The 25,818-nt window shown below is 41.1% G+C and overlaps 1 long non-coding RNA gene across 4 annotated transcripts in view; it reads right to left on the bottom strand.

Annotated features, from left to right (window-relative positions):
- LOC123595302 overlaps positions 1 to 25,818 on the bottom strand; it is a 546,512-nt gene that overhangs the window by 280,211 nt on the left and 240,483 nt on the right. For all 4 annotated transcript variants that reach the window (XR_006711122.1, XR_006711123.1, XR_006711121.1 and 1 more), the window contains one exon: positions 17,537 to 17,607. This is a non-coding gene — a long non-coding RNA (uncharacterized LOC123595302). The remainder of the gene's footprint in view (positions 1 to 17,536; positions 17,608 to 25,818) is intronic.

The following is a 25,818-nucleotide window of genomic DNA, read 5'->3' as shown; positions in this document are numbered from 1 at the left end:
GATTTCACGAAGTCTAACTTTCTTATTGATTATGGAAAAAGTCAGTGTGTTTGTGGTGGCTTACTGTAGGCCAACTGCCCCTGAGGCATTTGGTGACAACTTTGTCATTGTGTCTTTTTTTTAAATGGAAATACAGCTGACACACAGCTGTCACATCAGTTTCAGGTGTACAACATACGGACCCGACAACTCTCTACCTTACACTTTGCTCACCACAAGTGTGGCTCCCATTTGTCACAATACATGACTTATTCGTTCCATTGCTGGAAGTCTGTATCAGTCACTTGTCTTCACCCACCTTGTTCTAGCCCCTCACCATCCTGTCTGGCCAATCATCAATTTGTTCTTTGTACTTATGGGTCTGTTTTTGCTTTCTGTTTGTTCATCTGTTCTTTGTACTTACGGGTCTGTTTCTGCTTTCTGTTTGCTCATTTGTTCTTTGTACTTACGAGTCTGTTTCTGCTTTCTGTTTGTTCATTTTTTTTTGTTTCTTAGATTCCACATATGAGTGAAATCATACAATATTTTCCTTCTCTGCCTGACTTATCTCACTTAGCATAATACGTTCTAGCTCCATTCTGTTGTCCCAAATGGGAAGCTCGCATTCTTTTTCATGGCTGAGTACTATTCCATTATATCATACACCACAACTCCTTTATCCATTCATATCCTCATGTGCACTGGAATATCTATCACCCCAGTTTAGAGGTTCATATCTATCGGATTTTTCTGCCCCTGTATCTGAGGACCTCCAACACAGAGATCATGCATTTCTCATTCCTTTCTTAGTGTTGGTCGCTCGGGCTTTTATTTAATTTGTCTTCATTCTTACAAAACCTCCAAATTTCCTCTAGTGGCCAAAGGGCTGTTTCTGGTCTGCCCATCCTGTTCCCTCTCCATTCTTACTGGTCGTCGATTCTTCCTATTCCTAGCCCCTTTCTACTCCAAAAAGCCAATAATACAGTGACTTTCCTTCTCACTCTCCCTGCCACACCCGTGTCACCAGGGAGGTACCCACTTACGCTGCGTGTCCCCAGTTGAACCTAGAGGCCTGAGGGCACTTTTCCCCATCCACCTCTAGCTCCTGTCCCCCGTTCAGTACTCATTTGGTCCTGTGTAGCTTTTTCTCCCCTCCTGTGTTCAATTAAACAGAGAGCTGAATTATAAAGGTCATATCTATTTCTCCAAAGTGAATGTACATTCTGTATAAATGGACATATTTCTTATACGTGTCTCTTCATTTTGAGCCTTAAGGCAGACTAGGTGTTCAGGATATTTTTCAAATTAAATACTAATATTTATAATATCACAATTTATATATCAGCTGATGGCTAATCCACCCCTCCAACTGAGCGAATTTTTAGACTTGAATTTAGATGTCCTTGGACAACTACAAACCCAACTTGCAGCTCTTAAAGAATGGAACCAGTATGCAACTTGATGGTTCTCTATACTTACTAAGCCATATCAACAATAAAAATTGACAACATGCCTTCTCAAAGTGGTCCAATAGTCTCCTTTCAGATTTTAAAATCTTTCATTTGTAGGCAAATTATCAAGAATTTCATGAAATGCTTGTGTTCATTCATTTGTGATCAAGATGAAGCACTAAAATTAAACCAGACTGGCATAAGGCATCTTCAACTGTACCATATGACAGAAAAAATTTAATATTTATTTATTTATTTTTGAGAGAGAGCGGCATGGAGAGAGGGAGACAGAGAATCCCAAGCAGGCTCCACACCGTTAGTGCAGAGCCTGATATGGGGCTCGAAGTCATGAACCATGACATAATGACCCAAGCCGAAATCAAAAGTTGGACATTCAACCGACTGGGCCACCCAGGCACCCTCCAAAAAATTTTTAATTTAACTTCATTTTACATAAAAACAAATTAAAAATGATATATGCAGGGGTGCCTACGTGGCTCTGTCGGTTAAGCATCCGACTTCGACTCAGGTCATGAACTCATGGTTCGTGAGTTTGAGCCCCATGTCAGGCTCTGTGCTGACAGCTCAGAGCCTGGAGGCTGCTTCAGATTCTGTGTCTCCCTCTCTCTCTGTTTCTCTCTCTCCCTGTCTCTCAAAAATAAGTAAACATTAAAAAAATTTTTTTAATGATATATGCAAAATTGTTTGGAATTTTCCTCTCTATCAAGGATTATTACAATGCTCGCTAGAATACATTAACACTTCTGTATCCTAGCTATATAGCTATACCCAGACTCATGTAAGGAACTTGTGCAGGCCATGTTTTAGGCTAATAAAATGCAACCCCCTGAAGATGTGACCCAGATATATGTACTGTTAAAACTTCCTGGGTGAGTCCAATGTGCAGCTATGGTAAGAAGCACCAGACTAGATCAATACCTGTCAAACTTCAATGTGTACACAAGTCAGCTGGGCAACGCACTAAAATGCTGATTCTAGTTTTAGGGTGAAACCTGAGAATCCGTATCTTAATGAGCTCCCAGGTGATCCATAGCATACACTATGAGTAGCATGGGGCCACATAATCCCTAAAGGGGGAGAGACATCCTAATTCCAGGAATATGCAAGAACGGAGTCTTTCATTTCTGGGGGTGGGGGGACATTTAGTATTTATGACCAGTCTACTTTAAGGAAGAGCTTCCACGGAAAGAGATGTCTGCCTCAAAACTTTAACATGGAAAGTGAGAGGGCATGACACAAATCGGGTGAGCCAACTGTAAGACCGCACTCCCCACCCTGTGATTCCCACCTCTGGTATTTATGCCCTCGTATCACCCCCCCTTCTTCAGTATGGGCTTGACCAGTGACTTGAACATGGCAAAGGACACTTCTCCAACGAGGCTACTAAACACGATGACCTCCACCTTGCTCACACACGTTCTACACTGTGTTCTAGGACCGCAGGCTTCGATCAAGCAAGTTGCCATGTTGGACAGGCCTACATGGCAAGATCCTGGGAGCAGCATTCAGCCAACATCCAGCAGAGAAATGAGGCTCACAGCCCAACAACTGGTGAAGAATTGAAGGCTGCCAACAACCGTTTGTGCTTAGAATCAACTCTTGGCAGTCAAGCCCTGAGAATACAGCCCTCACAGATATCTTGATGGCAGCCTGTGAGAAACCCCAAAGCCAAGGACCAGGTAAACTCTTCCCAGACCCCTGACCCACAGATGATGTGAATAATACATGAATTTTGGTTGTTTCAAACACCACGACATTATGTGGTAATTTTCCACACAGCAATAGATAACTAATAACTAATACATTGGGCAACATAGGCAATGTGTGTGAGACATCTCAGCACAAACAAAGTTTAAGAAAGGCTACAGTGGTCTGTGTTGAGCTTGCATAAACTTGATACACTAGACACACTCGTCAACCCACCCTTCTGCCAAAGTATGATGAAACAGTTGATTTTGTGAAAAAATACAATAGCGGTTTTGAAACAACAGTGAGGGGCATCGACAGATTACTGACGTTTCTCTAACAGGTAAAGAGGAATCCTAACCGTGGGATCAGACACGTGAAGAAATGGGAAAATACGCATAAAACATGCACTGCTCCTGTCAGAGTTCTTCAGGGAAGGTTCGAGCCCAGATGCACATCCAGGATCTGGGAGGACAGCGTACACATGGTGAGGTTGTCCTCAGCTTACTTTTAAACCCATAAACAGTGATGCTATACAACCAGCTGTACCCTACTGAACATTCAGGTTCTAAAGTATCTTAAACAATTGTATTTTAAGCAGTTCTGTCCATCAACTGATGAATGGACAAAGAAATTGTGGTTTATATACACGATGGAATACTACTTGGCAATGAGAAAGAATGAAATATGGCCTTTTGTAGCAACGCGGATGGAACTGGAGAGTGTTATGCTGTGAAATAAGTCCTACAGAGAAAGACAGATACCATATGTTTTCACTCTTATGTGGATCCTGAGAAACTTAGCAGAAGACCATGGGGGAGGGGAAGGAAAAAAAAAACGTCAGGGAGAGAACCAAACCATATAACACTCTTAAAAACTGAGAATAATCTGAGGGTTGATCGGGGGTGGGAGGGCGGGGAGGGTGGGTGATGGGCATTGAGGAGGGCACCTGTTGGGATGAGCACTGGGTGTTGTATGGAAACCAATTTGACAATAAATTTCATATTAAAAATAATAATAATAATAATAAATAAACACTTCTGATTTAAAGACAGTCTTATCTCTCTTACAATGCTTGCCAGTAATTCTAAGAACTTTAAACACCTTTGACGAGCCATTCGTCATACCCAATGGTTCTCTCTTGAATGGGTGACACTTTAAAATTTTTAAGACCAAACTGAGAGACCAAAACACAAACATATGTCAGTAATCCACAATCATTGAGAATCAAAGTGATTTTAAAACCATGAATATGGTGTAACATTACTCATTATGATTGACTTGTGTGTGAAAGAGTGGTTGTGTGCAAGAATTTCTTAGGTCCTGCTTTCCTACTTAGAGGGAAGACCTGTTTAGTTGTGAGTGTGTTTGTACATCTAACTCTCCTTGTTTATGTCTTAGCTAATGTCATGTTTTCAGGATATAAGCAAATCCTGGGCTCTGTCCGGTCCCTTGAGGTGCTGATCATCACCAAGATGGCCACACGTCCTCACATCTCTGCTTTCCAAATGCTTGTCCTGAGGTCACCTGTGGCCCCTTTCAGCAACAGGAAAAACATAATTAAGTGCCATCGCGACCAAGACACGTTTCACTTCATTTTAAGAAAAAAGAAATTGTCTCTGGGATTGGGAAATGGTGTTTGGGACTTTTCTGTTCTATGACACGTGGAGAAAGAAGAGATGTAATTTTTCTCTGGGGTAAAATCATATCTGAAACAGTATTTGACTGTTAATTTGTCATTCCATGCTGCCTGTTTCATGGGCTGGAATTTCCCCTCTCCAATCTCACTTCTCTGTTCCTTCTACCAACCATAGGCATCCAAGCATGGATTCCAGAGCATTCCACAGCTCTGAGCCAGCTTTTCTCTGGGCATCAAGATACACTTCTCGGGTTCACAATTTATCCATGCTTTAGTTCTAGAAAACTAAGACGACCACTAGCTGGAGGCTACATTTAAGGTTTTAAAGTTTCCTTTGGGAAACTGTAGGCAAATAACCCTACACACATCTTTCCCATTCCCACAAGGAAAAACACTGACTACATTCCAAAGTGACTTTCCTTGGGGCCAAGAACAAAATGTGAAACACAGTATGGGAAGTACTTCAACTTTAATGTTGGGATTTTATTCTAAATCCGAACAACTAAGAAATGTTGTAGAGCAGTATGTTTACAATATCTCACAAAATGCCACTTTAATGCCATCATCTTTGAATTAGACATTATAAAATACCTATATTTAAATAACTTGCTTCTTTACCAATTCAATTAAATATCTAATGTCTAAAACAAGATTTGAGACAAGCAGAAACAATGTGATTTGAATTTAAAATGTGATATAATTCCATTAATTGTACCACATCCCCATATTAAAGAGAGTAGAGTGCGAATCTAGAGCTTATTTTTTTTTTTAATTTTTTTTCCACGTTTTTATTTATTTTGGGGACAGAGAGAGACAGAGCATGAACGGGGGAGGGGCAGAGAGAGAGGGAGACACAGAATCGGAAACAGGCTCCAGGCTCTGAGCCATCAGCCCAGATCCCGACGCAGGGATCAAACTCACGGACCGCGAGATCGTGACCTGGCTGAAGTCGGACGCTTAACCGACTGCGCCACCCAGGCGCCCCTAGAGCTTATTTTGAAAAAAACAAACACTTAACTCCACTTGTGTATATATATATGTGTGTGTGTGTGTGTGTGTGTGTGTGTGTGTGTGTGTGTGTGTGAAATCTGTCTCCTATGAAGAAAAATTCACACTTCTCAAAAGTGTCTTTCAACTTTTTTTAGTTTATCAGTCTTTATACATGTTTAGTTTCTAGTAGGCTAGGTTTAAAAAGATAAATAGTGGTCCTGTAGTTATGTATGTCTATTATGAATATCATAAATGGAGTTTTATGCCATCTTGGATTGATGTGAAATATGCTACTTATATAGTGGCAGCATTTCTGAAATTATGATAATCAGTGGTCATAAAAGCCATAGCTCGCTATGAAATGTCTCACCCCAAGAAGGAATATGTTGAAAATAAATATAACCATGTTGATCAAAAGAAAACTTACAAGAGGTTTCACATAAATGTGTGACAAAGAAAGACTGAAGATTCTATGCCAGTTTTTGAACTCCTAGAAAACCTAAACAATTAAATGATAAAGTGTTTTTTAAGTTTTTATTTATTTATTTTTTGAGAGAGAGAGAGCGAGTGGGCGGGCAGGGGAGGGACAAAGAGAGAGAGGGAGAGAGAGAATCCCAAGTAGGCTCCGCACCATCAGCGTGGAGCCTGATGTGGGGCTCGAACTCACAAACCATGAGATCATGATCTGAGCTGAAATCAAGAGTCGGATGCTCAACTGAGCCACCTCCGTGCCCCAATGATAAAGAGGTTTTAAAAAAGAGATGGCAGAATATGTGGAGAGAGGAGGGGGGAAGGTCGAGAACAAAAGTGAATTATAAACAATGAATACGTGCTTTCTGATTTGTCTCGATGTCCTTAGGGGGCCCTACTGACTGGTCAGACAGTGGTCTTTACAGCATTGGCTCCAACACCATGACTGGCATTGCAATGTGGTGTTATGGTATCTAAGTTAAAAAAAAAAATCTCAAAGAACAAGTCCCATTAGAAATTCTATTTCCATTCACTATCGATTCCATTTCTGCCTCTCTAGTCCTTTTGCCTTCCAAAACATGGAGCCAAGTTGATTCCCCATCATAGAATTCACTTCAGCAATTTCTCTTAATGACAACAGCAAGAGATTAGAAGACAAAATGAAGCTTGAATGAAATGCAATGGTTCTGCAGTGCAGAGAAACAGATGGAGGTGAATAGTCTATGAATTTCCATCCATCTCTAGGAGACAGAAGACTCGATAATAGTCACATACACACAGAAAGTCAGAATTTCACACTTGTAACTGTTATAAATTTCAAATGACTGTCTTTTTCATCTTGCAGGCACAAAATAAGCACTATAATTCTCAGGTTGTAGATCTGGCCAGTTTTGAAATCTTCTCCACTTATAATTCTCTATTTTTGTCACATTACTGCAGCCCAAAACTACCCTCACTGCTGATGTGGTCTGACGTTTTTGTTGGCATGAGTTGAGTGGTGACAGATTCCTTCATTTCTGAGTATCTTCCCAGCCCCTGACAAGCTGATTCTGTGCCAACTCACAGCATATGTGCTTACCCCACACTTTTCAGAGACAGCATTATTTCAGGATAACAGTCATGCCTTATTGTATCTCTTTACCTCTCACCGATGCATTTCCTTTCCCTTTGTCTCTTAAGTTAAAATGTAAAAGGCAACCAATCACACAGCTGGTGTGAAGGAGAAAGTGGCACAGATGTGCCCCTCCTGCAGAAGAGTCATCCCTTACGAGATGCTATGGCAGGCGGAGTTGTAAGGTGCCGGGAACACCAGAGTCCCTGCTCTGATCCCCAGAAGTACAAATGTAAGAGAGCACATCCTGTGCAAGGCCAAAGAGTTTCTGGAAGATGTAAATAAGGTCACTGATCATTTGATTTTGAGTTAGGTAAAAGGGGGGGGGGCGGTTATCCTAGTGGGTCCAATCGTGTCACATGAGTCCTTTATAAGTAGGGCTCTTTCCCTGGTTCATTAGCAGAAGGGAAGGTCACAGATATCCCAAGCATGAGAAGGTGTCAATGCATCATGGCTTGCTTTGAAAACAAAGGGGCCACACGTAGGAACAAGTAAGAGTGGTCCCTGCCCAACACCCAGCCACAAAGCAAGGTTCTGCGTCCTATAAGGAGCTGGATTCTTTGAGCACGTGAACGAGTGTGGAGACCCAGTCTCCACTGCGTGAAGGTAAGAGCCTAGCCTTGCATGGCACTTTGACTTCGGCTTTGTGAGACCCTAAGCATCTACACATTTCTCAAGTCCACCCCTTCCTGGTTGTTGGCCCGGACTTTAGTTAAATTTCTCCAACAACCTCCTCACTCCTGATCTCCAGTCTCTGCTCTGAGCTCCCCCTTAACCTCCACCGCTAGGATTCTCCTTCCAGAAACACAGCTGTGACCACGCTACAGTGCGAATCAAAAGCTATGCATGAATTATTACATACTTTATGAACTGTAAAATCCTCTGGATGGTCCTCAAAGTCTCCAAACCCACCTGCAGTCTACCTTTCTGGCATTATTGCCCTTCTCCTGACATCACACACTGTTTGCTCTGATCAAACTGATGTATTTGCTCTTCTTCTAGCATGTTCTAACTTGTGTCCTTGCACAGTTGTATAGGCGAAATACAGGCCAAGATACTGCCTATTCTTGACACTGAGTTCAGATGTGACCTACCACATGAAGACCTCTTACGTGATATGAGTGTCTTTTCCACTTTCAGTTTCTATGGCGCAAGAATGTGGCCCTTGGAAGTCTATGCCTCATGATCTGGCCTGTCTTGTAGCCCTTCTAAGATGGTAAAAGGCAAAATCTATATTATATTCATCCTGTCTTCCTTCCAGCACTTGCTTCAACGTCTTAGCTTGGGTTGATTCCCCAAAATGACGAATCCACGCAAGTAGTAAGGAGTATGTGAAGACGTTGACGGTCTCCTCAAAATACGTACACGATACACACCGACGTTTAAAAAATGCCACATTACAGGACATTATGCACCAAATGATCTGTGTTTTTGTTGTTGTGGTTGTTCTTTGTTTGTTGACTTTTCAAAGAAAGGGAAAAAGGAAAGAGTAAAGTGGTATAAAAACACGAAAAGCCAGGAGTGGCTACTTCCTAGTAGTGACATTAAATGAAATACAAATACCTTACCGTCAGGTTGCACATTTTGCAGAAATTAAGTCTTTATACTTTTTTCACATATGAGGCCCATTTCTATTAGCAATTCCCAGGCTCATTCAATGAGTCCTAGGTCACAATGCCCAGCTGATGTTTCCTCTGCTGCTTTGCTCAAACATCCAAAAAAATGTGTTCTTTTGCTCCAGGCATCCTCTGTTCTTTAATTTCCAATCTAATTTAGGCAAACAGTAGGGGTCAGATGTAAAATAAATCTGGCAAATGCTGGACAGACGCAAACTCCAAAATCTAAGAACCCTTACAGGGAAGGCACTGTCTTTGCTTTTATTTGAAAAGAGATAATACATAATTCTGCAGCCTTCAGTTCTTTAGGCAGAATCGGAACTTCCATTTCCATTATTCCAGAAAAAAGCTAAAACAAAACAATTGGCGTTTAAAATAAAACTGCTGAAAAAGTAAGTGTTTGAGATGTCCTTTCATACTTACAGAATCAAAATACTTTTCTTAAAATCTATACAAGTATTTTTATATTCTGTGCTTTCAGAAAGCTATCTTTTTACTTGTGAAGCTTATTACCAATAAAATAAGGTCAAGTTATAAGTGTGAAATGTCATATAAAATGGCAACATTTCATAGGAATAGGCTACGATTAATAATTTCTATGTTTTTGGTTGTGAATCAAATTTCTAAAAGGCGAGAGTTCAGTTAGTGTTTTAGATGTTTGCCTATAGTATGTGACAGCAACAGGATAAAGGCCATGATTATGGAAGGAAGGTTACAGATAATTTGTCCAATCTCTTCATTTTATAGGAGAAGAAAAAAAGTTCATGAAATGTGGGGGTCATTGTGCAAAGTGTGTTCTGAGTGTGTCAGGTTTGAATCATCACACAGAAATCACTCTTCCAGCATGCCCCTTAAAAAATTTTTTTTCTTAATGTTTATTTATCTTTGAGAGAGAGAGAGACAGAGTGTGGGTGGGGGAGAAGCAGAGAGAGACGGAGACACAGAATCAGAAGCAGGCTCCAGGCTCCAGGCTCCGAGCTGTCAGCACAGAGCCCAATGTGGGGCTCCAACCCACCAACCGTGAGATCATGACCTGAGCCAAAGCCGGACGCTCAACCGAGTGAGCCCCCCGGGTGTCCCCAGGAGGACCATTTAAGAAGAGCGATAGCAACAGCCAAGAAGGAAAAGTAGGAGGTGGTCAGCTCTGAACAACAGATTCCACCAGGTTTCTGGAAGGACTATTAAGTGTAAGAAACTGAGCCCTGCAACCCAGCTTGTAGGAGATACGCTTGATTGTGTAGTGAAAATCAGACTCAGAGAACATGGAGCAGAGGTTCGTGGGTGGGACAGGACCTGGGTAATGGACGTTGGCTACAGAGCAGATTTCCTAGGCGTTTCTCACCCTGCCTCCTCAGCCCCACAGAAAACAAACACCAAAGGGCTCCTGTCCTTCTAAGCTGACAGAGTGCCTGGAGGAAATGAACAACCAGGGCCATTTCTGGGATCCCACAGAAAAGGACAACCTTATTCCATCATTCAGGAACTTTCTGATATTCAATCCAACCCTCAAAGGCTCAATCCAACAAGACCTTTTAGTCTGCAAATTGCTCATCTGGACTGAATACCTGGATGGCTTTCACGGTCACTGGGGAAAAGTAGTGGGAAAATGGAACATCGTGAAAGTCCCATCATTCACTTTGTACACCCAACCCTATCTTCTGACAACTCCAAGGCATTAGTCAAAGAGAAGTTAGGCAGAAGACTAGGGAAACAAAACAAAACAAAACAAAACAGGGGCACCTGGCTGGCTCAGACGGTTAAATGTCCAACTCTTGATATGGGCTCAGGTCATGATCCCAGGGTCATGGAATGGAGCCCTATGTCAGGCTCTGTGCTGACAGTGGAGCCTGCTTGGGATTCCTCTCCCTCTGCCCCTCTCCCCCACTTATGCACACACTCTCTCCAAAATCAATGATAATCAAAAAACTGTACATTAAAGATAGAACTGGGTGGCTCAGTCAGTTAAGCACCCGACTTCAGCTCAGGTCATGATCTCACAGTTTGTGAGTTCAAGCCCTGAGTCAGGCTCTGTGCTGACAGCTCAGAGCCTGGAGCCTACTTCGGATTCTGTGTCTCCCTCTCTCTGACCTTTCCCCCATTCATGCTCTGTCTCTGTCTCAAAAATAAATAAATATTTTTAAAAATTTAAAGATAGAACTGATCTCAAAAGAAACATATGATTTAGGGAACAGAATGTCTCTCTCTCTCTCTCTCTCTCTCTCTCTCTCTCTCTCTCACACACACACACACACATACACACACACTGACCTAGCCCTCAATAATTTTCAAATCATTTTCCATCCATTAACAAAAATTAGATTTATATGAAAAGGCATTAAATAATGAGAAAGCCAGAAAGAATACTTGGAAATTTAAAATATAAGAATGGAAATAATTCCTTGGTAGGATGGTAGACGAAGAAGTAAGGAAAGTCACAGAAAATAGAGCGAAAAAATAAACATACCACTTGAGGTATAAGGGATTTAGTTGCTCAATCAAGAGCTTCTATCATACCAGACCAGCTTATAGAAAGAAAAAAACAAAAGGGAGTAACTTATTTTTAAAATATAAAATCACTAAACTCATGATTTTGGGTCAAAGGTAGCATGAATGCATGAGAACTCAAATCCTTGTGAAGTTTCAGGACATCAAGAAGAAATAAACCTCACAGAGAGTAGAATATATAATCAGGAGAGATGATGTACAAATGAATGAGATTAAGATTGGCTTTAGACATTTCACATGTGAGTGTGGTTGTAGAAAGAGCAGCATCTCAGAGTCCTTAGGAAAAATGATACAAACCAAGTCAAACTATTAATCAAGCCTGAAAAAGCAAAGCATAAATATAGTCAGGCTTCATGAAATTTATGTCCTATACAGTCTCCTTGGTGACATAACTTGAAGATATAGTTCAGGAAAACAAGTATTACATATAAAGAAGAGAATGTCTGGGTGAGAAAAATGGGTGAACTAACCCAGGAGGGAGGAAAGAGAGGAAAAGAAGGGAAGGGAGGGAAGGGAAGGGAAGGGAAGGGAAGGGAAGGGAAGGGAAGGGAAGGGTAGGGTAGGGAGGGAAGGAAGGGAAGGAAGGAAACAACATCCGAGAAGCCATCCTGGAAGCAAACCATCCAAATTAGGACTCAAAATTCATGGACCTTTAAGGGAAACAACAACTAAAATAAAAATGGAACGGACTGCATAAAAGTCATACCATGACTGAAGGTGGTAAGTAACTGAGTAAGTTATGTGAGCAAGCATGTGCTCACAATGTTTATGGGACTGATGGCACAGGGTGTGTGCCCAACTGAGGACTCGTACCGGCTAAGTCCAGGGTTGCCGTGCTACGGGTTTTACAGGTCTGTCATGTCTGGATACACCATCATGGTCAACTCACAGCTCCTTTCCTCTTCTCTGGTTTTGTACATTAATTTACTGCCTTCATCACTGGCTACATTCATGAAAACTAGATGAAGGCAACAGAGACAAGATGCTCCTCTTAGTATTTGTTTTCAGGCATAATATTAAAATGTCTTAGGCTTGTGAGTATTTATACATTCCTGGATTATTACACAGCAGAAGGATGGTTTGTTACTCTTACAAAAATTTCCCTTCATCACAGCTCCAAACCACATATTGGCCACTTTATAAGAAACAAAAATCAACCAGTTGACATCCTTAGTTGCAAGCCAATATGGAGCCTTCTGCAGGACCATAGCCACCTTTTATTAATTTAAAGTGGGGGTGCCTGCAACATTTTCTCCAGACTATAATGTGAGTCGCCACTCGGGGAAAATGCTCATTTCCAACGCACTATGAGTGTTCTCAGAGTGAACTGTGCAAAGGGATTTCTAAAATGTACTGGAAAGTAACTGCATATTTCTACCTTATAGCTCCAAAAGGTCTTGCTAATGGAAGAGAAGAGAGAAGAACAATAGGGATGGAACCCCATCCTGTTTATGGCTCAAGACAACAGTCTGGGCTCTGAATGCACATTCAAATCAACTTTTAAAAATGACCTTTAAGAAACAGAGAGGCATTTTCCACAACCTTCCTACCCCTGGCCGCCCGAGTGAGAGCCCACACTAGCCTTTTTACAAGTAAGTCTCTTGTGGACCTTAATGTGCAAGAGGCTAGAGAAAACAACGACTTGAAGAAACAAAGCTACACACACGGGACACATGCAATATATCGTCCAATGGACAGAAAGATCTTCTGGCCTAGGGCCATCATACGTATAACACTAGTACTGACCTATGCCGTCTACCGCCTGCAGCCAAAGGCTGGCCCCAATGTTTGATGTCTTGCCTTTAACATGCCACATACTCCATAAATGTCACATAAACAACTAAGTCCATCTCTAAAATCTACCCTTGAAATGGACCCACAATCACATAATGGGCATATCGGGCCTATTTACAAATTGCAAACTTTCCATCTCCCTAAGAACACAGTAAAGCTGAAATGAGGCGCACAAATTAATGTTGTTAAAACTGAGCTGTATTATAGTGGCTTAAAAATATTTCATTCAGTTAAAAACTCATGGACCCCCTTTGAACTGTTTTCCAAATCAACTGGCCATTCTCTTCCATCAGTACAGCTGAACGAGCACCACAGATCAGTAAAGTTGATTTCCAAATAGAAGACCTTGTGAAAATACAGTATCTCTTCCAAAGGCTTAATGTTTTCCTGGATTTTGGAACACTGTTCTCCATGCTAAAATCAGTTTTAATACTGCTGCATTTTCTCCAAGTTTCAGGGCGTGCTGCTCATTTAATTGGGTGAGTTTGCCTCTCTCTCTCATTATTGGCATAGTTACAGATCATCTGAATCTTCAAACATCTAATTAGCTCTTGATCCCAGTCTCATACACACACATTAATAATAATACAATTACAGCGAGCATGCCATATTACTTGAAAAGATCAAGGGAGTCTTTCTTGCATATTTTTCTATTTCCTCCTTGCTCCTTCCCACTGGAAAGCATTAATAAAATATTATTTTGTACAATCTACTTAAACATTTTTAAGTCAGTGACTGATTTAATGTTAATGAGTCATGCTCACATCATCTTATCTGAGGCTTTCTAGAGTCTGAAATTTACCAGCCAATCTCAGTTCTGTTAATCTTAGATGTCTGAGAATCATGGTTGCAGAGATCACAAGGTTGAGCAACACTGTTCATAATATTCAAGTGATAAATCTTCCTTTGCAATTTCTGTGGCCTTTTATTTCTCTTCCCTTAGTTTCCAATTTGCATTTAATTCTTTAGAAAGATGACAGTAATATGCATCCACCCAAAAGACACTGCCAAAAACACAAAAATCAGTTCTCATGAGCATCCTGAGGCAGAAAAGTTTCTTTTTCTTACTTGCAAGTTAAAACCATAAACATTGGTGTACTTTTACACATTTAGTTAGGAGGATATGTAATTATTCATTTGATTGCAGACATGAGTTTTCGCAGCTTTGTAACGCCACAAAGTGCTAACTTCTCTGTATCTTTTCAAAACAAAATGATTCTGTGAAAAAGGCACACTGCATCAGATACATTAAAATAGAAAACAGTCTCAGCGGACCATGAAAAGCATTACAAATTACTCACATATTTTAAAAGTACAATCAGTGACCATTTATGTGTGATACTGCACTGTGCACACATCTCTAATATATATTTTTCCTTACATTCCCACAAGAAAATAAACCAAGAGTAACAACAAGGAAAACCAATTACAATGCTTGCCCTTATATTTTCTGCACCTAAGACATTAGTTGACGCACTAGAGGTCAGTGGGAAAGCCAATGTTAGGTTGCTCCAAGAAGCATGCATCGGTCTGACCACACAAGGTGAAAACAGGAGCCTGTGTGCTCAAGCCTGTGCATTTATAAAGGATAGAAGAGAGTGTTAACAGACTCTGAAAATGTCAAGGGCCTGGATAATTTTCTGATCTTCTCTTCTTCTGTACTCATCACGTGTGACTTTCAATGAAAAACATTTATTATTTTTTTTCCCCAAAAGCGTCAGGTTAGGGGGTCGGGGGGATGAATAGGGAAGCAGAGAGTATTCCTAAGGCAGTGAAACTGGTCTGTTTGACATCATAATGGGCCATACGTGTCACTGTCCATTTGTCGAAAACCACCGAATGTACTGAACTCTATGGTAAGCTGTGGATGTTGGGGGGAGTATGATGCATCTTCAGTAAAAAATGTACCATTCTGGTAAGTGATGCTGACAACTGGGGAGACTGTGTACGTGTGAGGGGCAGGGGGTATATGAGAAACCTCTGTACCTCCCTCCCAATTTTGTTAGGAACCTAAAACTGCCCGAAAAAAAAATAAAATCTTTTAAAAAAAAGAATCACCGGGAACGGTGTTTCTGAGTTGAAATAGCATATAGTCACATGCAGCACATCAGCATCACCCATGCTCTTGTAACTCCTGAACGTGGCTCCTAAAAGTGCCATGGTTCTCGAAACTGTCATTACACATGGCTGACCTCAGTGTCTCAGAACAGAAGCAGTACAATGCCCCCCAAACATTACAGTATCTCCAGTTTTCTTCAAATGCAAGGAGAGAATCCCCAAATATCTCTTCAGATTCTCTGTGGTTTAAATGCCTTTTTTTCTGTATTCTGAATGTCCAGGATGCAATATTATACGTTCACATGTTTAGAGAAATGGGGTGCCAGCTAGGGATTCTCAGGGGCCATCTAAGTCGTTTACATATTCATGACAATATTATCTGGTGTTTTAATCAATTAATAGGATAGATAGTCTCTTTATCCATTACTTTTTTTTTTTTTATTTAAAAAAAAATTTTTTTTTCAACGTTTATTTATTTTTGGGACAGAGAGAGACAGAGCATGAACGGGGGAGGGGCAGAGAGAGAGGGAGACACAGAATCGGAAACAGGCTCCAGGCTCTGAGCCATCAGCCCAGAGCCTGACGCGGGGCTCGAACTCACGGACCACAAGATCGTGACCTGGCTGAAGTCGGACGCTTAACCAACTGCGCCACCCAGGCGCCCCATCCATTACTTTTTTTTTTTTAATGTAGTAACTACTTGATTCATCTAAGAAGGACAAAACGAGAGAGACAATTAGAGGAATCAAACTCAGAGCAAAGTTCAGGTATAAATGTAGGCCCAATACATAAACCAGTATGTTACAAGAGATGTATCCCAGGTGGATGTTAGGAAAGTAAATTATCATAATGCTTTGGAAAACAATATTTGAAGACCCATAAAGAAAATATTACACATCATTCATTGAGCACTTGCCGTATTTTACCACTGGACAGAATATTTTATTTGCAAACTGTCCTAATAACATTCCTTTTAGAAACGCGTGACTACACTCATTTCCTAATAAGAAAAGGGAAGTTCCAAAGGTTCAGTAGCTTGCTGAAGTGCTGTGACTATACAGGGACAAGGTGGAACTCGCCCAGAGGCCTCTCCTTGTCTATTGACTCCTCTGTCTTTTGCACAACATTTTATTCATTCTTGAAACATTAATCGCAATAACCTTCTTCCTGAACCTTTGTCAAAAGGAAACTGTTTTAACAAATCAAAAGTTACGCGTCAGGAAACATTCATAGCAGTAAGCACTGTCAAGGGCCCACAAAAGAGATTAGCAGATGAGGTTTTGCTATTTCCATGGAAAGACAACCATTAACTTACAATTTACACATTTGGTGTTATGGAAAATGACACTGATAAAGTATTAAATAAGAGGGGTTCCTGGGTGGCTCACTTGGTTAAGTGTCTGACTCTTGGTTTCAGCTCAGATCATGATCTCACGATCCGTGGGTTCAAGCCCTGCGCCGGGCTCTGTGCTGACAGCTCAGGGCCTGGAGCCTGCTTCAGAATCTGTGTGTCCCTCTCTCTCCCCCTCCTCCGTCCTCTCTCTCTCTCTCTCTCAAAAATAAATAAATATATATATATAAATAAATAAATAAACAAACTTTAAAAAAAGTGCTAAATAAGAAAGCAGACTAAAACACTTTATGAAGACTACAATTTCTAACACATAAAACATAATTCTAAGATATTTAAAAGACATTTAAAAATGTGTTTTGGGGCGCCTGGGTGGCGCAGTCGGTTAAGCGTCCGACTTCAGCCAGGTCACGATCTTGTGGTCCGTGAGTTCGAGCCCCGCGTCAGGCTCTGGGCTGATGGCTCGGAGCCTGGAGCCTGTTTCCGATTCTGTGTCTCCCTCTCTCTCTGCCCCTCCCCTGTTCATGCTCTGTCTCTCTCTGTCCCAAAAATAAATAAACGTTGAAAAAAAAAAATGTGTTTTAAGCAGGTTCGAATTCGAATGTTTTTAAATATTCTATAGATTTTGACACTGAAAAATATTAGTGTGAGTTGGGTATAATTTGAACTTAATGAAAATCTTTAAAGAATCTAATTTAGATGTGATTAACAAGACAGACCCATGAAAAACCCCGCAGTCTTATAACGGAAGAAGGAACATAAGGGTATTAATATACCTTTGGCCGTTTAACAATACCTTTCACCATAAACAGCCCTGTGTTTCGGGATAGTTGCTGTAACCTCTCTGAATATTAGTTTCCTTACCTGAAAAAGCTGGGTTTGGAGATCATGTCTTCACTTGCCTTTGGTGGTAATATTCTACAGATGCATAAATCCTAGGAAGAAAACATATAAGAAGCAAAGTCATTGGCATGGCACTATTCATAATACTAAGAGAACAGTTTTGGAAAGGTTGATTGAGATAATCCAAAACACTGAACTTGGAAACAGCTGTGGATAAATGACATGTCCCTGTATAGACTTCTAAGAGGCATCAGCAAGGCTGACAAGTCGGATACACACAGCAGGTTAAACAGGTGGTCACCGGGACTACAATACATCAGATACTGATGTATTCACATCAAAGCTTCCTTCTGAGGGGACCGCGTATGATGGTATTGGGCTCCTGGGCGTACCCAGAAGAGATGGGGCTCCCTGTGGTTCGTGCTGGCAGACCGGGGTATGTGATGACAGGGAGGTACAGTTGCAGCCAGCCGAAAGATTCAGAATGATCACAGCACTGGACACAACACCGCACCTTGCTTGAGTGTCTCCCCCACACCGTGGAATATTCCACACCTAATACCTCACCCACAACTGAAGGTCACGGCTCTTACCTTATCCACATAAGCTCAACTTCTGAATCTACTTAGTCAGAAGGTTCCTGCTGTCTAACTGACACACAGAAGGCAGGTTTTTACGTCCTCCCGTGCTTATTATCAGACTGATAAGATTCATCCATGGTATGTGTCCCTTTAAGGTGTTTGCTATAATTATCCATGGCATATAACCATGAATATAAGATCATTTATTTTTCTACTGATGGGTATTTGGAAAGTTTCCAGTCCGGGGCTGGGAATAAAGGTTCAAATGGAAAATTCAACTTCCTGTGTGTATATATTCCCTGATTTAACGAAGCAAGCAAACGACACCCCCAAAGTGAGGCCTGAAATGGAGGATGTGGGTGCAGTCATCCAGGACGAATTTTTCAAGGCATCTGTGCTATCCCGAACCCGTATTTTTGCCAGGAGTTACAAATTCAACTACTTTAGAAGAGGGCTGGGGAACAGCCTGGGCTGCTGTGTTCCAGGTACAAATACTGAGTTCAAGGATGCCAGCCAAATCCGGGATGCTCCAACGACACAGTTATAGCACATGATGCACCGAACTGATCACTTTGCAGCTACCTTCTCTTCTGAACACGGTTTCATAATCTTCCCATTGGCCACTATCACAACTCACAAGACACTTCAAAGACATTTATAGGACTCTATGCCTCTGTAGACTGTGCGTGATGCTAACATCGCAGCTTCTACAAGTATCGTTTCACTGGCCGTGCATCCTACTGAATTAACTGTGCTCTTTTGTATCTTGGACGAGGGCTAACTCCTGTTCCTTACCTGGCTAGACAGTGTACGAAGCTCAGACTACGTGGCATCCATACCTCACAGCTAATATGAGGAAAATTCTACAGACTCTAGAATGGTCAAAAACGATCCCAACATCCTGATCATACTTCTGGACCTACATGAAAGAATGTGCTTGACATATTTCTCCACAGAAGCCAAGAAGAAAAGCAATTTCAGAATTTGGGGTTTGTGCACTGGCCCGGTTGTAAATTTCTTTTTAAGTGATTGAATTTCATCTTGTCTGAACACTGAAATAACAGGAAATAACCAAGAGACCAAGAGATGAATTTATAACGGGATAACTTATATAAGTTTTACATAAACACTTTCAAGAGCATAGTATGATTTTCAAATGTCTCCAATTATATTTGAAAACCAAATAGGTATTGTAGCTTAGTAGCATAAAACTGCAAAAAATAAGTCTATGATAGTACAATTTTTTCCCCCAATTTGCCTTCTTAGGAACACTGATTAGAATATTCCAACAAAGACCATCATTTCCAAAAATGTAAAGCGATTACTATGGTCAACCTCTTTAATTCAGTTCAATTATTTATGATATTATATTCATTTTATCTATATTCAGGATGCCACTAGGAAAATTCCCATTTTCACCCTGTCTTTCAGCAAATATTTCCCTGAGTACATGGTATACGCCTGCCTCTGAGCTAAGAAAGGTATATATCAAGATGGGGACCGAGATGCACAAAGTTCTTGTTTTGTTTTTTAATGAAAAACACTTGTAAAGATTTAATCTCTTCTCAGGTTTGCAGATGACAACATGCTTACGGTATTTGTATTTTATTAAGACCTTCAAATCCTTTCTTTATCCCCAAAAGCCTTGAAGTATCTTTATGCAACAGTTTGAAGTTCACATTCATTGTCTTTATAAGTGAAGGGCATGGTGACTTTCTATCTTTGATGTAACATTGACTTTTCTTATTTTCCATCTTTAGAGTCTGTTTTTTAGTGTGGTTTTCAGCTGACTAGTCTACAGAGAATTTACTAAGTTATCAATCATTTCCCTGTTTGAGTGGTCTCTTCAACTTTTCCAAATACCAGAAAAACTCCCTTACTGGTGTTGGATTAATACTGATCCTCCTGTCGTAGCCATTAGGAACTTCAAATAATTTAATTTGAAAAAACAAGTCACACGAATTGACAAGAAGTGTGCACAATTTATTTCCTGATGTACTCATGCCTGAAAACTGTAAGGCAAGATATTCTTTTCCAAATGCCAATTATTCATATTTTTGTAGACAGCTTTCTTTTTTTAGCCCCTGAGAATGACAGTTTTGTAGGACTTTGAAGGTCCTAATTCCTAAGACTGCTCAAACACAGCTGGGTGCCCATGTAATACGGATGTAATGGGAGCCCCCAAACAGGCCACAAATTCAATCTAGAAAATTTCCCAACACCCCTTCCAATGCTCCTATACCCTGAGGTTCTGTGAGTCAAAGGATCAGTGTTTTTGCTTGATTTATATTTTGAATCCTCCTTGGGGACTCAAACTCTTTTATGTCCGAGGATCCCATAAACACAGAAGTGAGACCTTGGCGAATGACACAGTATGCTGATAAATTTTACTGAGACAGAACTACAATCTGGATACTTACCATATATCTATACAAGCATATTTATTTATGGGGCTAATAATTTCCCACGTTTTTAAAGTAGGTTCCAAGCCCAATGTGGGGCTTGAACTCATGACCCTGAGATCAAGAGTCGCATGCTCTACTGACAGAGACAGCCAATCGCCCCTATTTTGGGTTATTAAAAAAAAGTTTTTAACGTTTACTTTTGAGGGATAGAGAGAGATAGGGCACAAGTGGGGGAGGGGGGGGAGAGAGAGAGAGAGAGAGAGAGAGAATGAATCTGAAGCAGATCCCAGGCTCTGAGCTGTCATGGGGCTCGAACCCACAGACTACAAGACCATGACCTGAGCCAAAGTGGGACACTTAATGACTGAGCCACCCAGACACCCCTGTTATTTTTTAATGATGATCCTGCTTAGGTGGAAAATGTTGGATTTTTAACTTTTGCAAATGCCAACAAGTCAGAGGCAACAACATGATGTTTAGTGCATCCTTTTTGTTATTTCTTGTAATTTGTTACTGAAATATTTCAATGTTATAAGGAATAACTTTATTATTTCTTATGCAATAAATTGTAGCTGGCCAGGGCACAGGAAGAGGAGAACAAATCAGCAGTCAGCACTTTGGCTGCAGAAGATGTTAACAAAATTCATGGTTCCCACATTCCAGAATTTTCTTCCAAAAACCAACTAAAAGGGATGTTTAAAACTAACTGATTTCAATAATTAAATATAAAAGTTGGATGGATGGGATATATTTAATACACTTATTACACGTTTTTGTTAGTGATTCTACAATGTAGGCTTCATGTTTCTTCTTTACAAAATTCACCCAAGGGTTCTAAACAATTCTGCAAGCAAAGTTTATTCATTCAATCAACAACAGTTGTTCAGTACCTATTAGGTGTTACACAGTGGGGATACAGAAATTTAAAAAACAAAATTAATGTTTACTTTTGAGAGAGAGAGAGAGAGAGAGAGAGAGAGACAGACAGAGAGACACAGTACAAGTCAGGGAGGGGCAGAGAGAGGGAGACAGAGAATCAGAAGCAGGCTCCAGGGTCTAAGCTGTCAGCACAGAACCTGATGCAGAGCCTGAACTCACAAACCGTGAGATCATGACCTGAGCCAAAGTTGGACGCTTAACCAACTGAGCCACCCAGGCACCCCCAGAAATTTTTTAAAATATGAGTATGCCAGGCCTACACAGATCACGGTGATCTCGATAGATCTGCTATCCACCCACCTATCTTTATCTGCCTGTTTGCCTGCCTACCTACTTAGCTACATATAAAGCGAGAGAATTATAAAGGCACAGAAGGAAGTCACTTCTCTCTATGGGGAGTCATGTTAGGCTCAGCACACTACTGATAAGTAGACTTTTCCTGCCCGAAGAAAAAAAGACTCATTTCTCAGAGGGAACAGCATCTGTTGCAAACTTACAAACCAATATGGTGGTGCCTGAGATTAATATTACATAATTGGGTTGGGATTATAGTCAACATAAGTATTGCCTTTTCACTGTATGTTACAATCTATCTTAACACTCGGGAATTTATTAAAATGATGATTTTATTATCGCTCGTGATTCTGTGGGCGAGCTGGGCTCACCTAATATTATCTGAAAGAGCGTGACTGGATTGGACATTTATGATGGTTTATATTTCTGGCAGCCTGTCACAGATCCTTACGAGACTGATCTCTGCAGGCATGTCCACACATCTGGGATTCCCATATAGCCTCAGAGCCTCTTCCTGAGTGAGTCTCAAGGTCTCCCTGTGGTCTCGTCAGCAGGCAAGCTGGACTTCTTGCAGAGTGGCTCAGGGATTGTGAAATCACAAAAGTAAAGGCTTCCACACCTCCCTGAGATTCAGGTATGGAGGGGCACAGCGTCACGTGACCAATAAGGTCAGGGAGACAGCCCAAATTCAAGGAGCAGGGGGCCCCACAAGAGCATGCATACAAGATGCGGTTCAGTGGGAGCTGTCTGGAGACTTGTGACCAGCATCCAATACCTGGTTTCCAAACATTCACTTCTCTTGCAAGATGCCGAAACCTCACGCCATTCCAGCATCAGGGTCAGGTTTAACTTAGAAGACTGCGTCTCCTAAATCATCTCCTGGTGCAGATGGCTTTACTTGGATGTAGCTCCTCTTGATCTGAAGATGCAAGGCAAAGAGGTAACAGATCGGCCTCTACAAGCATGAGACAGAGGCCTCCTAGACTCCTCCCAGGTAGAAACCTACAGCCACGAGACAGAGGCCTCCCCGACTCGGTCGCTACTTCCCCGAGTATGGAAGGCTGTGAGGGTACAAGGCCCTCAGCTGTCAGCCGTTCCTCCCAGCTGAGAGGTGCTGTGAGGCCCTATCTTAACCACTGCAGGATTCCTAGCCCGGGGCCAGACTACAACGCAGTTGATTTCATGTCGATCCCGAGACTGACTTCTGGTACTGTGCTGGAGTTGATCTTTTCCCCAGGCTTTTAACTCACTTTGGGAATTACTTTCTCACTAAACAGGCTGGTGTTAAGACACACGTTTGTTTTTCAAGGCTGTGCTTCTCAGACTCTATAATTTCTCTAAATTCTGTCTCCAGATTGACTTGCTTTTTCTACATCAATGCCTTACCACACGCAGCTAGGAGGGGCCAGGTGACGTCACCAGCAATTTGCACGATGATGTCTGGTCCAGTGCAACAACTTATTAGGTACATTTTCTCGCTTCCAAAATTACCAGAAACAACAAGTTTACCAATATTTTGTGAATGCACAACACTGTCACATTTTTTTTTTTTTCCAGCATCTTATGGTACTTTCCTTCAGACTTTTACAGCTTCCTACGTTTTCAAAAGTCCTTGGTTTACTGTTCATCTTGACCATGTTTATGATGGCTTGGCCCTGTGCTGACATTTTACTTTTACTGCGATGCCACGAACAAATGCTTCTCAACAGGTTCCCTTGTTTTTGCTATAGAATGTGATTTAAGCACACAGGGGTTCAGCTGTCCTGAACCCCTGGATTTGAGGAGGGTTGGTTTGGACTCTTCTGTGGACGTGCCATTCTTTGCCTGGCAGAATTCGGCTCTTCTGACTTTTCTGTAAGGGATCGATTTACCCCAGGAAGACACTACATTCAGGCATCTGGCTGATCTCTGACTTCAGGTTAAAACCTGAAGCCTTTACATCCATCACAGAGTCTCCTGGGTTCTCCTTCCAGCCAAGCTCAGTGGTGCCACTCAAGCCATGCTTACAGACCTCGCAGAAAACAAAAAAGTGAGTGAGTTGGAATCTGGTGTTCCAGCTTTCAGTCTCCAAGGATGGGGAGGCAGATGTCACGTAGGCTCTCTGGGCAGCCCACCTCACTTAGAAGATCTTGAATGATTTTATTTCTCTTTAACTTCTTTCCCTTATGTTTTTGGTATTTTTTTTTAAAAAAAATTTATTCAGTTTTGAGAGAGAAAAAGAGACAGAGAGCAAGTGGGAGAGGGGCACAGAGAGAAATAGACATAGAATTCAAAGCAGGCTCAAGGCTCTGAGCTGTCAGCACAGAGCCTGGCATGGGGCTCGAACTCACAAACCATGAGATCATGACCTGAGCTGAAGTCAGGTCTGACTGAGCCACCCAGGCGCCCATGTTCCTGATATTTAGAAAAGCAAAGGATAGAAGAGAAATACAGTGGTGTTCCTGTTCCATTTTCTCATCATACTGTGTACTCTACTGGTCTTCTCATGTCTTTGATGGCAACACGGATCTTCAAAGGGATTCGTTCCTTGGAAAAATTCCTCCAGTCCATCCTGGGCCAAATTCTTTGTCTATCCTAACGCCACTCTCACAAGTTGAGGGTAACTGTCCACCATCTCACAGGGTCACATTTACCAACCTCTCTCCTTCTAGAGATTCAAAGGAGAAAGGAACATGAGAAGCTACACGAACAGGCACCAAGGTAAGGTTGCAGACACTTGGAGATGTCAGGTACATTGCATGCCGGTTGTTAAGTCCTCTCCTTTGCTGGAATGCAGCTGGTGCAGGGGAGCAGGCTGGTCAGTATTTGGTTTGTGTGTTTTCAAATTTTCATCTTGCTTATTCCATCCCTGTTTTCCACTACAAGTTATCTGTTGCAAACACTGGCTTACACAGTCTGAGCATTTACTTACTGCATGTTTATGTTGTGCTTAACCAGGTTGCTGAGTTCCCCACATTTCCTGATAATCATCAGCTGAATGCAGGGGCTTGATGAAAATCAGATTTCATTCATTTGGCAAGACCATAGTTAGAATTCAACTATTTTTCATCAGGAGGTACATGTTTTCTGGTTTTTGCCTTTTTTTATGTCATCAGCTTTGAGTGTTCAATGCCTATATCCATTAATTCACTGAGGGCTACAAAATGGTGATGTTCTAATTTGATTGTTTTATTTGTTCATTTAACTGTCCTAACTGTATAATTCTCAGTTAACACTCTGCTGCTTACATACAAAAAGCAAGATATATGTTAGATTTTCAAGGTAATTGGCTACATATCTTCACAATGTAACCCACTGGTTTTATTTTTGAATGTCTTTATAAAATCATGGATATAAATATACTGATGGGTTTCAATCCATTGCAAATCTTACCCTAGGTGGAGCTCAAATTGGCTCAGCCTTAGCAGGTATAGGTTCCATCCAGTTGGCCACTGAGTCCTTTTGATGTAACCCTACTAGATTCTGATAACTTTCATTGCTCTGATTTGTCCTCATGTTCTAGTCTCACCTTCTGCAGCCTCTGCCCCTGAACAAGAATCAGTCATTTCTCCAAGAAACTCAAACTTCTGAAAATAGGAAATGCTATATCAAAACTAAAATCTGGGTCCTAGCAATGCCATTGTCACTTTGGTCATTGTTTCTAAGAATTTTCAACATGGTTGAAAAGTACATATGCAACCTGAGAGTTCATACTCATATTTCCAATGCAAATTTAGGAGTGCAAGGTTTTTAATCTCTTGCAGATCACGTCTTTGTTCCACCTTGAGAATATTCATTCTCAAGAACAAAGGATGACAGAATTAAAGTATCTCACCATTATTCAGGCACCCTATTCCACAGTACAAACACAACAGTATCAGTAAAATGGTACTAAGACTGATTATTGCTAAAAACACTTCCATTTTTGGCATATGCTATGCCATTCTCTCTCATTTTCAATCACTACACTACATCCATAGCATCAGAATATATGGCAACTGCATTCATTCTCTTCGCTTTAACCTATGCTTTGTCTTATTTTTACAAGGTACCTATAATTAATGGCCAACGCTATTCTTATGGTGATGTCTCTAGTTATTTCCGC

Source organism: Leopardus geoffroyi, chromosome X (assembly GCF_018350155.1).
Source record: "Leopardus geoffroyi isolate Oge1 chromosome X, O.geoffroyi_Oge1_pat1.0, whole genome shotgun sequence".
Classification (NCBI taxonomy): Eukaryota; Metazoa; Chordata; class Mammalia; order Carnivora; family Felidae; genus Leopardus; species Leopardus geoffroyi.
This window is presented reverse-complemented; position numbering and strand designations above follow the sequence as displayed.